This window comes from Crocodylus siamensis, chromosome 5 (genome assembly GCF_052110815.1).
Source record: "Crocodylus siamensis isolate JL-2025a chromosome 5, ASM5211081v1, whole genome shotgun sequence".
In the NCBI taxonomy this organism is placed as follows: domain Eukaryota; kingdom Metazoa; phylum Chordata; order Crocodylia; family Crocodylidae; genus Crocodylus; species Crocodylus siamensis.
The window spans coordinates 30,186,650-30,200,334 of record NC_143399.1 but is presented as its reverse complement, the minus strand read 5'-3'; the positions used below and the strand labels follow the sequence as shown (position 1 = coordinate 30,200,334).

The window sequence follows — 13,685 nt, the reverse complement described above, 5'->3', positions numbered from 1 at the left end:
TTCAGAAGAGGCTTGTTGTTATATTGTCACAGGCTAGTGAAAATGAGGATAAAGCAATGGTTGATTTAAAAACACTGTCACTGTTATACATTTGCTAGGGATTGGGAAATTTGCTTGGAACAAATCAGATATGATGCAAAACTTTTTCCTCCAAAACTTGAACTGAATCCAAACCAAACTATGAGATTTTAAATAACATGTCTATTCCCCCCATTCCCTCCTCACAGTCTTTTAAAAAAATGTTGTGTGCTTTTGCACTTGTTTGCTGACAGAAGAGGATATACTGGGCTATGGCAAAAAAGGAATCTTGTGGGGGAGATTAAGGCTGTGATTTAGCATGAGTTTAAGACTGCTTAATTTTAAACGCATGTCCAAATGCTTTACCCAAGAGTCGTCTTCTTCTTCTCATGTCTTTGCACCACATTTGACTATTTTGTTATGCATGCTTGTGCTCGTTTATTATCCTTTGCAAGATCTTTCATGTTACATGTGCCTTAAAGCAGTGGGCATTGCAGCAGGTGTTGCATAATCTGAGGCTCTGTGCTGCAGTCACAGGTGATCGAACCAGAGGTGTAGATCCACTTCTTCATTAGTTCCTTGAACGTGTTCCAACTCCCATGTGTAAGTGGTTGAGACATTGCCACCTTTGCCATGATTCATCAGCCCTTGATGGCAAGGACTTGGCCACTGGAATGTCCATTTTTTGCTGTCCATATCTGTAGTTGTGTTTCACTGGGCGCAGCATCGAGAGGTTGGGTGCTGGTGAGGAAGCTCCTGTGTGACTTTAGACATTTGTGTGTTGTGGGATGGTTGTACAGCAGATGTTTCATGTTTTCAGTCTGTCTCAGTCATTCTATCCTTCAGGCCACTGGTCTTTGGTTGTTAGGCAGAGCTATGCCAGCCAGTTAGTATACGCTGTTTAAGCTAGTAGGCTTCAGACATCCTGTGATGGACTGGCAGCTGTCATTCAGAATGGGGTTAAGTGTTTAGCATATATGGATCTCTCCCATACAGGGCATGCATATTTGTCAGAAGAGAAGCCGAGAGCCAGAGCAGTGGCTTGGATGGTTGAGGCGCTAGCTCCCCATTTCCCCAAACAAGACTGATAAATAGAAAGTTTAGCTTAAGTTTAGCATATGCCTAAGGGTGTTGCGGAATCAGCTGCTAGAAAAGAGTGATGGAAACTTGAGCCGGTATTCAGATGAAGGCAGACTGAAATGTGACAGCAAAGTGTGCTGTAGATCATCTACCATGGGAAGTAGAGTGTTTCTGGAAAGATCAATAAGTCTTGAGGTACTCAGAAGTGGCATTCATAGCAAAGGGTAGAGGTCTGAAATGGGTGGAAAAATTTGTATAAATATGCCTGACCTGTTATGTTGTTCCATTCGTATCTGTTATGTTGTTGCATTCATATGCTTTCAGTTAGAAATGCGTTTATTCTAGAGTGAGAGACCTATCAGACAGAGAAACCTGTAAATAAGGTCTTCATGGATGAACACAGTGTCTAGACATCTCCTCTTTAGCAGACTGGATCTAAACACAAAATAGTAATTGACTTTGAATTGTATTTAAGATGGAAAAAAATAATAACAGACACAAATTATGTTTGAAATGTTAACTAGTCTCATGATATTTCTAGCCCAGTCTCTGTCAGGTGGTACTTGAAATCATGTGAGAGAACTTGCTCATTCTCCTGAGATGCTTTCTGACCAAAATGATTTTGCTGAACTGGAATAAATTAATGCTTTTGGATACCTAAATATATCAATAAATTCATAAGGTTTGGATGAAGACCAACTTCTCAGAGTTCATGGAATGGTTGGGTGTGGAGTTTTGGTTTTGGCCCATCTCTTTCTCAACACAGTTGAGTTTGCAAATCTTCTGTTGTTGCAAATACAAAGGTAGTGGTATGGCCATGTGACACTGATATGTAGACAGATCCTTAAACTTACACAGCTGACTATAAGGTTGTTTTACTAGGGTTCTTCTGAAGTTATGGTATTTTGAATAGCCTATTTTTAAAAAAATGTAATTATAAAAATACCTTTTATAATTATTGGTATTTCCAAATAGACTTTAGTTCTATTGATTTTTTTATAGACTAGTAGTCCTTAATCTCTTATTGCAGAATCTGAAGTGTACCTGTTACATACTGGTAAATTAGTTATCAATCCCTTGGGCAGTATATTTTAATATTGGCATTATATGGTGAATGATATAAATCTTGTGTATGGTATTATTAGCTTAGGCAGCTGCTGACTTAAAAAGGCCAGTTTAACAAGTCACCACTGTATTATGTTTAATTAGGTACAGTTTATATAATGAGGTGTTCAGTTCTAATGGAAAGACATGCTGTGAGCAGCACATCTGCAGGAATAACTATTACAATCAGCATTGCAGAGACCCATGGAACTGCAAATTAGACTTACTTATCTAGAAATAAATTACATCCCAATGCCTTCATAAAGCTCATTAATTAATTCCACTGGCATAAAGGTCTTTTTCTTAATTTCATGTTCCATTAGCATAATAAACACAATTTGAGTTACAACAGTATGATCAGTTTAATGGATGCTATTTATTTTAGTTTTTTATTTAAAGTCCCGGTAACGTAGAATTAACATCAATATGCTGTTTGGTCCTTTATTAAAAATTCCCATAGGATAACCAACACAGATGTTCACTACAGCATCATATATTTGCTGCATTTTATGACTCCACTAATTGGCCATATGGAAAGGTGTTGTTTGGGTTTAATTTTTTCAAAAAAATCTGATAAATTATATGGATTGTAATAATCACAATCAGTTAGTATGTAAAGTTGGACAGGATAATATACATTGTATACAAAAAGCAAAACAGGAGTGAGCAAAGTTTTTTATGTGCACTGATTTATGGTAAATAGTACCAATGTATATTAAAATCAGTTGCACCAACATGCTTAGTTCCTGACATAATTATAATTCTTCATAATTTATGCAGACATTTTGTAATCAGAAGAAAATGTTACGGGCTAGCTGTTTAGTCACAGTTTTGTTATAACAAACCTTATTGTTTCATTAAGTATTTCATGAACACTGCATTTCATGAAATACAGTATTGTTAAAAACATTTTGTGGTAAGATGTTCTACATTACTGGAACTTAAGGTTTCAATGTCTAGTTAGCTTTGGCATCAAGCATAGCATTTTGTTAGCTTTTTCCTAGATGAGGAAAATGTCATTGCAAACTTCTTTTTTGCCTTATGTGTTCTAACAACGTCTAGATCTGTTAATATATTAAGTCTTTCTTATTCTCTCTACACTGTACATTGTTTTACTGTCCAGTCGTAAACTGTTTCATCTTCTCTGTAGGTCTTATCACTGATCCTTTTCTCTTACTCTTCAGTGCCTAAACTACAAATATCCTGTCTCTTCCCAGCTTATAACTTCCTAGATTACACCTTCTCCTGTTACCAAATCATTTTAGGTAATGTTCAAGTATCATATAAATCGGTCATCTGTTTTCAAGTAAAAACTGATCTCTGTCAACACAATATAAGTTCTCTCTTATTCATTTAAAATGATCCATCTGACCATGAATTGTCTCTGTCTGTTCCCCCTAGTAAGTTGGGCCCTGTTATGCTCTTATTAGAAGTGGCACCCATTCATATAAAGACAAAATAATCACAGGAATGTCAATGTAATATATAAAAATATAATGTAGAACATGTAAGCACAAGGATATTGTGAGTGCATTTTGCTTTGAACAATGCTTTCTAGCTAATTTCATTTTTGGTGCCTACATGTACATGTATACATGCATGCATGTGTATAATTTGTGCACATCTATAAACAGAACTGTATTCCTCCTTGTATTAAAAATAACTGTACAAGCCACATTTTAAAGGTATTTAGCTGCCTAACTCCCTAACTTGAAATCAGTTTAAAAATATAGGCTATATCTTAGCTTGAAATTACTGTGGTGCATCTACACATGCACTTTAATGCACATTAATCTATTTTAATGAACATTAAAGGGTCACTGAAAAAACCATGCTATGTAGTTAAAGCACATTAAAATAGGTTAATGTGAATTAAGCATCACTGAAAACTGGGTGCATTTGCATGTGTGCTTTAATGTGCAGTAGCCTATTTTACTGTGCATTAAAGTGGTATACAAAAACTGTGCTATTATGCTAATGCCCAGTAAAACATGCTACTGCTCATTAAGCGTCACCTAAAAAGTGCGCGATTGCCCTACTGTGCATTAGTGCAGCCTAATGCACATTAATTTAGTACCTCAGATTGGAGGTACTAAATGTAATGTGCATTAGGAAAAGCGCATTAATAGATGTGAAGACGTGCCCAGTGCTCTTTAGTTAATGAGCATTAAGACAGGCTAATGCACATTTTATTAGCCTCACAATGGAGGTACTAGATTTAATGCACATTTAACTAAAGCACATTAATGTATGTGTAGACATGCCCACAACAGCAAACCTAAGAGTAAGCTGTAATATAAGTTTTGTATATATGGTTCTGAGCCTTTGGAAACCTTTTGGCACAAAGCAGTATTGCTGTAAATGTCAAATAAATGTATCTTTTAAAAAAAAATCCTCTGTGTACTGCAAATAGTTGAATGGAATTTTTAAAACAAATGCTACAAGTATGTACAATTTCATAGTATGACAAAGAAGCACAATTTTCAGATGTCTTGATGTTATGGGTCCTGAGATGCACGCATCAGACAAAATGATTTTGCACTGAAGGGCAAAGCAAACATTACTACACAGCTGCATTGTTGGTATATAGTAATAAAGTCTTATCATGCACTACATAACCATAGTAATTTGAAAGTTGAAAGAGAAGTAATGTAAGGGATTGATCTTGTCCCCAGTGAAGTTAATGATGGTTCAATGATAAGAACTTGTTGTTTTTTTTTAAATCCACATTGGCTTTGGGGGTCAAGCTAAAAACATATATGCAAAGTGGATGTTGAGGCATAGGCTTCATGAGTTTCATACCAAATCATAGCTTTGTGCTGGTTTAGTTGTGGCCCTACAAATGGTCTATTTTTCAGAATTATATGTTTCCTGTCCAAGCTAATTTAGGCATATGCAAGCTAATCATTAGTCGGACAGATATAAACTATTAGGAGCAGGTTATAGTGTCCCCATATAACTTTTCCAGTAGTGGACATTTCTTTAAAAGCAGAAACAACTGTTTGGAGAGGGAAATAAATATACTTATGCATGGGGGAAAAAGGCATTTTAGGCAGAAGACAGATTTGGGGGTGGTAGTTCTTGCTTGATTATCTGAGGTGGGAGTGGAAGAGGAGTCTGTAGGAGTAGAGGTCTGGGAAGACTACCTAAGGAGCTGCATGTAAATGATTTTTGTCTGGCACACTTCTTTTCTAGCCTTCAAGCCTGGAGGCTTGCATCAGAAATGAGCAGAGGATTAGCCTGTGTCATGAGGAAGGGCCTGATAGGCAAGCAGGTTCTGAAAACTAATGTTAGGCTGCATAGAGAGAATTAGTGGGAGGATGAACCTATGGTTTTATTAAGTGTATGATGATACAGTGATCACAAAGCAAGGAGAAACATATTCACAATTTTATGTCCAAATTTTAGCCAGCTGATTGCCTCAGTTATAGTACTGTGCAGATCCAATAGAGTTTCATCTAATGCATGAAGAGGACATTCAGATGTGATGTGATTCAAAGTCTGACAAGGGGTGCCACATTTGCAGTTTAGTGAACTAGTCCAGTCCCATCAATGTAACACAAATCTACATCTGCTGTGCCCTGTCCTGATTCGATTTGGAGAAGACCAAGGATGTCTAGGGAGATCAAAGCCAGCTGGTCTAATCATGGGCTTTGTAATAATAATTTATGTATTAGTGGATGAATTGAGCCACTCTTGTGTCCAGGCATCTTGGATGTTAAATGAGTCTTGCTCAAGTTGAATTGCTGGTCTCCAAGTGGGATATCTAGATTTTAATCTCGGATGCAATGGGTTTAAGGCTAGGCAAAAAGTTACACATAAACTGGTTTAAGTTGTCAGAAACTGGTTTAAATCTGTAACAGAATGTAAGTTCAGTGCATCTAAAACAGTTTTAAAATGGCTGAATTTGGTTTAAGATAAACTTGGTTGAATGTAGTATCAGACTTAACAGATTTGGGTTAAACCAGTTTATGAAACTTTTGTCCCAGACTGCTTCCTGGTTCAAGTTAAATCACAGTCCTCCAGCATCCCAGTATGCTTTCCAGTCCTAGGCTGAGCTATACTGTCTGTTCCAGAGAGCAGGGCTGACCCCACCCCTCTGGTTCCTAGCTGGAGCAGTGAGGGCTGGCTGACAAAGGGGTGGTATGGGGAGACAAGCTTGGCTGCAGATGCAGCCCTGTCTGTGGGGAGGGACTTCCCCACCCCCCGGCAAACCCCAGTTGGTGTCTAGTGCTGGCTGCAACTGTAAACTAGAAGTCTCAGAGGCATCTGGAAACAGAAGGAGGAAGTGATGAGCAACCCTGAAGAGTCCTGCTGCTGTAATTATGGACTGCAGATACCTTGGGGGCAGCAGGAAGAGGAAGTGAACACACAGCCAGAGAACTCCCTGGTATCTGGCATGAGCCACTGCAGGCATGTGGCAGCATTTCCTGAATTAAAGTTAAATGTCTGTTCACTCTGTTTCAATTTAATCTGTACAGTTTAAACTAACTGGCAAAGACTAAATTCATTCAGCCTCAGGCTTTTTGACTGTCTGTACCTAGCCTAAGATATCTTCATGTATAGGCAGCTGTGGGTTATTTTTTATTTTAGTCCATAATTTAGTTAAGTCATTTTTTTCTTCTTAAATGGGGTAGACTGAATTGAAGAGGGGTAGATCAAATTGTTCCTGTAATGATTTGCATTGCTTGTTTGAGTTGTGTCAACCTTATCAGTGTGAGCAATGTTTAACCAGACTGGGCACAGTATTCCACCAAAGAGTAGACTAGCACTAAGGCTGTTCTCAGTGCATTGGCATCAGCTCCCCAAGAAGTCCCAGTGACTTTCTGGAGCAAATTATTATGGGTTTTTAACTTAGCTGCTGTCATAGTTAAGTGGTTTTTATAGGACAGTGTCTATCTAGGATGATTCCTAAATATTTAGGAGTACCATTATAATGTAGGAGCTCACTGAAAACAATAATGAGTTGATAATTAGCTTGTTTATTGTTCAAGCAAGATGTAGACACTTCAGTTTTCGCAGGGTTTGGTCATAGATGCCATTGTTTAATGCAGATATTGTGTTTTAATATATGGTATCTTAATAACATTTATACCAAGTGGGGGCAGTCCAGTGTTTCCTTGTAGTAACTAATTCTAGCAAGCCTGTATGCACTTTGAGAGTAATGTTGTCCACAGTGGCTAGTAAGCCTGCTCCCTGCCACTATCTTGACCCTGAAGTATCTAGTACATAAGTGTATAACAAGATGTGTACTGCCACATCTGGATAGCAGAGCTCCACATGGGTAACTGATTAGTTTTTCCTAAGTATGTTGTGGGTGTTATAGGACACTAAGGTGCCTGCTACTCTCAGAGCAGAGGCACAGGTGTGGGTTGCTAGGGCAACCGCTGGGGAGTCCGCTGACAGGAAGGGCCAGGGCCTGGCACATATAAACCCCAGGAGTGAGGCCAGAAGGGCAAGTCTCCGCTAGCGCCAAGGGAGAAGGAGCTCTGCTGGAGTAAGCAGAGTAGAGAAGCCTGATGGCACGAGCAGCTCCTGTTTGTGGATACAGGGTAGAGAATTCCCTGGTAGGGATTTCAATGATGGTTAGCCAGACAGCTTAGATTTTATGTTATAGCCCAGGGGCTTGAGTTTTCTGTTTGTAGTTTTATAACACCAGAGGACCGGGTGAGGCTGTTAGGGGTTGGAGGAGGCCTCATAGGGGCTCCACGGTAGTGTGGGGACCCCAACGCCAGAGAGGGCGCAGCATTTTAGGGTGCACTGGCCCCATCCCCAGAGAGAGAGGGCCATGGGAAGCCCCAGAGAGAGAGGGGGTGGCAAGAAGCCCCAGGGCAAGGGGGAGCAGCAGGAAGCCTCACCGAGAGGGGGCAGCAGAGTGCCAGGAAGGCATGGAACGAGACAGGGCGGTGGAAGACCAGGGAAGTCAAGGAGACGGCCAAATTACAGCAAGGTCCAGGTCAAACCATGTCAGTATCATCCGTGAAGCTTGGGCTGCGGTGTAGGGGAGGAAAGGAGCCACAGATAGTGCCCCCTAGCACCAGGGCAAAAGAAATAAAATGTGCAACCTCCCGCTAATTAACATCCATTAATTAACCAAGATCAAGGCATGGCAGGTGAGAAGACAGGCCGTTGGCCCATAACAGGAGGTCAGAGTCACCGATAGAAAGACTGTAGAGGTACTCCTGTCACAAGGACCAACTCTGAATTTTGCATAAAGCATGCAAAGTTGGAGGGATAAAGATCCTGTTTGCATACTGCAACCTGCTGGGTTGCTTTCATCTCTAGCATTCAAAAAGAACAGATCCCACTAGCCACTACTCACAGGTCTACCCCATACCTTAATGATACATAAGTACCTTGAGAACCTTCTGGTTTCACAGGAGAGATGGAGGGAGGCAGGGGTAGGAAGGCAGCATACAAGTATTGATTAAAATAAGTAGGAGTTTTTCATCATCTAGGGCACTTACACACATGCAAGGAGCCTGCTTCCACATGTCGGAGCAGACTCAATTAATCAAGTCTACCGGAGTGTGGAAATTAACGCATTCCAGCAGCCTCCAGTATCACATGTATCAATGTCCCCATGCTGTAAAATGGCGGCAGGGCACTTTGAACTAAAGCTCTTCAAACAAGCTTTATTTCAAAGTGCCCCACCACCATTTTTTCAGTGTGGCGGTCCTGATACATGTGATGCTCTGGTGGTTTTAATTAGTATGGCTTGCAAATTAAAGGGTACCCCTCACCACATGCCTCGCAAAGCACATCTATAAACATCAATAGATTTGGAGAGAAAGTGTTTCAGTGAGGGTGGGAAAACACATGTAAGTATCTGATAATGTGTACTTTTAAAATTCAGCCGCATTTTCCTCTTCTGTTTTCCCTCTGCTGAAATAAGGTATCTTGTGAATGTTCTGTGGCAGCTGGCAGAGTAAGAAGCCAGTGGAGAGCCATTCAGGCCTAAGTACAGCAGGTTAGTGCTTTGAGGCTAGTAGGAGTATAAAAGCACGGAGTATAAAATGTAGTTTTAAGATAGTTAATGAATGCTGTCTTCCCTGTGTCAGAGGAAATCTGACTCTGGTGTCCCATGCAATAGCCAGATAAATGGAAAAAAAATCTAGAAAATTAAATTTCTGGATGTGAAAAATGAATAGTTTTGTTATAAAAGTTTCATCTTATTGATGGTACAAGTTTGTTTTATTGCATTATCCTGTTGTTTAGTTCATCATACAGCTGAGTGAGACCTTGCATAGTTTCATAGAATGGGACAATGAAGCAACCATAGCTGAAACCAGACATTTGTCATCTTGCTATTTTTGGGCTTGCAATGGTGTAGAGTTGAGAAGGCACAGACGGATAACCAGGAAGGTGCACAAACATTAGGTAATACAGAACCATTTCTCTAGAGCCCTTCTTCAAACACTTAGTTCAAGTAAACCTCAGACATGTATGAGGGGTAATTCATTCATTTCTATGGAGACTTAAGGTCTTTGCTAGGTACCAGGCCTGAAAAACAACTAAGTTCCATTTTTTAAAAATGTGTTTGTAAGTGGGTTACCAAGCCTGCTGGCTTTTACAGGTAGGCTTTGCTGCCTTATGAGCTAATCAGAGAGTCATCTCAAGTAACATAATTTTGGGGCAACAGAATGGTCAACGGATAAACTAAACAAAAACTCTCCTGTCCTGTCCTGGTCACTCAAGAAGAAGCCCTTTGGCTATGGCTCCTAGTGTAGGAGTCTTGCCCCCTTTCTTATCACAAGCAGTTTCATTAACAGCTTATTTCCTCTTCTCCTGCTTACTCTTCTGGGAGCTTTTTAAAACTCCTAGGACACTCCCTACCTATCCAAATGCCCTGAAGCTGGGCTGTTGCAACAGGGCTGATTGTTCCCTTTTAAAGGGACAGACTGTCCTGTTACAGTGTTATACATTCTCAGCTGAAAAAACTACACCAAACATAGTCTGACCTATTGAACCTTATTGCAACTCTCAGCAGTTCTTTGAATGTCTTGCCTAATTAGCATCCTAATTATAAGGAATTTGTTGTTTCTTGTACTTTTAATACAGGGTGAGGAATAAAACATGAACTGAAGTGGTTTGGAGTTCAGAATTATAACAGAATTTGACCAATATTTTATTGAGAATTATAGAACAAATAAAGCATTTCATGGACAGACACATTTTCAAAAACTGTTCACTGTGTGACATGACCATGGTCATTCATTTGGCTTATTTGTATCATAATGGCAAATATTTATATAATAGATGAAATGTCATTTAAAAAACTTACATATCTAAAGGTGTCACTTTTCCTAATAGGAACTATTTTTCCCTAGTAGTTTATGTGTTCAATCCTTAAGTCTCCATAGAAATGAATGAATTACCCATCAGCTTCAATTGTAGTGTTGTGGTATAAATTACTTGATTTTAGAGAAACAATATCTAGTGCCACATTGGAGCTTTGGGCATCAGACCACCTATTGTGGTTCTCTGCTTGTTGATTTTCCACATTTCTTACTTAGAAAAATAGATGACTTGAAGACAAAAACAAATCATCAGACAGTAATACATAGGAAAACTAAACAGTAACACTAATATGTTGATCCACAGGCCTTGTGACCTTTTGTGTTTGTTTAAGCAGCCTGTTTTAATTAGTAATGGATACTGCTGCACTCAGATAAACATTACTGACAATTGAAAACAGCACCTTATAAGCAAAGGATCTGTAGAAATTTAATCTGTGCAGACAAACTCAACTTCTTTAGGGGGTTGCTTTGTTCTTGTCATAATGCTTGAAGTTAATGGACAACTAAAATAGAATGGCTACATGTGTCATACATTGAGTGAAGAGGACTGACTAAAAGCCATTAGTGTCCAGAGAAGAAAGACAAAGGCAGAAATTCTATCACTTCCAGATGAGTCCTTGCTATTCCCCCAATTGTGTATTAGTATGACAGACAAGAGGCAGGGCCATTAATCTAAAGGTCAGATAGTGCAATTTTAGCCAGATTTCCTTGATTGAAAAGGCACAAGAAATTATCTTGAATGCTAGTGTTATGAAATCTAAGAAATACTTTTTAAAAACAGTTTTAATGGCTTGATGTTCTAAGTGACAGTTCTGTCTGTTGAATTAAAAAGGAAAAGATACATTTTCAGTGCTGCCTATGGCTAGACAGCTGGCTAAAAGGAAAAGTTGACATATTTATTTCTGAAGCTAGTTACTTTTTGGAAGTTTTAAAAATAATTATTTTATTATTTAATGCTTTAAAAACAGTCAGCATGTAGATCTGAAAAAAATGTTACTTTTATCATCAAATCTCTATAACACTAATATCTGTTTTGTTTTGGTTTGACAAATTCCTGTTAATAACTGCAAACAGGTCCTGACTATAGAGTTGTGGGCCACTTGATGAACTTATTCATCATTCTAATGTTCAAGTTGTACTAATAAGAACACATGCAGTCCAGGAACATTGGTGTCCAAATACCAGTTTTTGGCAATTTTAATGACTGCTGCAAATCAAAAGTGTCGTTGACATGTAGCGTAGAAAGGTCAGCTGTGGCACAACACTTTTCAGGAAGTTTTCATCTGATATGGTATATCTTGGTGACTCTGGAAGTTGCAACATTTGAAGTCTTAGCAGTTAGTCAACTACTATCTTTGGATAAATGGTTGCCTGAAAATATAGGGGAATGGACTCAATGACCCAGGAGGCCTTTCCCAGTCCTATGCTCTGAAGTCTCAGTACAGAGGTTCTGAGGCCTGTGTTATGTGAGAAGTCAGGCTAGATAACCCAATGATTCCTTCTGGCCTTGAAAATCCATGAATCCATGTGCCTCTAATTCTTATTTAAATGATGAACTTCCTGACACTTCCTCTCCTACCTGTTTGATTGTGTTAGATATAGAATGCTTTTATTAATAGATAGTTTATGGCACTAGGCTATACGGAAGCTGTTCACTCATGACCAAACCGCACAAGAAATGTGAAAATACCCAGTGTGATAAATTTGTGCTGATGTCACATAACTGAAGTACTACAGGTACATTATGTAATAATGTTGTAAAAGGATACATCCAAGTGAGCTCAGTGTGCATGGAGGGCTCTTACGAATAAAAACCTGTTTTCCTTTTACTTTCTACTAAACATATGTGACTTATCTTCTGTACAGTTTGTTGTGAAGTAATACCAATGCCCAATGTTTCCTTTATGCCTAGATAGTATACAATTGCTAAAGGAAAAAAATACTAATTTTTTCTTCGTATTTACTGTCTGAAGAGATCTTGTTGTCAGCATACTGCTGTGAAAATGAAATAACGCCTGCATAACGTAGAACCTTCAACCACAAGGGTCTTTTTCTCCTTGTATTTGTTAGGTCATTTTCTTTCAGTTCAGTAGTACTCAGTGTGTCTAAAATTATAGCAGTTGTCAAATATGCTTTTTTTCTGGCCCCAAACAAAATAATGACTTATCCTGAGGCTTTTATCAGTCAGCTGCTGATGCTGAGGTTAATTCTGCAAGGTACTGAGCCAGAACGAGTGTCAAACCTCACCCCCTAATGAGAGTTAGTGCCCAAAGGTCATATTATGCCAACAGATTTAAAACAGAATTCCCCATGGATTTCAATAGGAAGTTCTGCTTCAAAGTTGATGGCATATAATGGCCAAATGACAATTTTTAAGGGCGTAACCTGATTTAATAGAATTGCTCCGTTGGGTAAATAATGTAGTGCATGACACATAAAATTCCTGATTTTTGGATACTGCTTTACTTCCAGTGCTTTGTTCAACTGTACTGTATTTACTCAGTACAACACAATTTTTTCCCCCAACTGGCATAGGGAAAAAAAAGCCCCTCAGCTGATAATCATATATAAGGAAATCTCACTAAATACACTGTCTATCATTAAACTGCTGCCAAAAGCAGCATGTGCTCAGCAATTGAAACCAAATATGATGTTAATTAAATGAGCATGACTATTAAACACATGGTCCACATTGGGCAAACTTGCTGATGCTTTTTTGTGTAGCCCTGAAAACGTTGGTTGGGTGTTCCTTCTTCAGAGAACTGCCACCAGGTCTGGAGTTACTGCAATACCAGGCTGGCACCAGGATGGTCCTGACACCCTTCCCTTGGTGCCGAAAATGCTACATTTGGTCTAGGTCAAGAGATTAGTATAGCCCACCTCAATAATACATATGCTAGTGCTTATTAAATTCAGTCATCTTCACTGCTGACTCTTCTTCAAGTCATGGTGAGCCATATCAATGCAAATAGTTCACCCAGAATCCCTCTGTTGCATCCTCTTGCAGCCTGTTGCATATGATCAGTGCAGCACTGTTACAGAGGGCATGCTCGAGGCTGCATCTCATGCTCTCCCGCCCACTTGTCTCTATGGGGCAGTCCGCACAGTTTCGCTTGCCACAACTTTGTTGTTTCCATAAACTGGTGGGAGACTGCCCATTGCTTGCCGTGATGCCAGGGGGCG

The 13,685-nt window shown here is 39.2% G+C and overlaps 1 long non-coding RNA gene across 2 annotated transcripts in view; it reads left to right on the top strand.

Annotated features, from left to right (window-relative positions):
- LOC149863664 (uncharacterized) overlaps positions 1-13,685 on the top strand; it is a 251,301-nt gene that overhangs the window by 134,430 nt on the left and 103,186 nt on the right. The window lies entirely within an intron of this gene.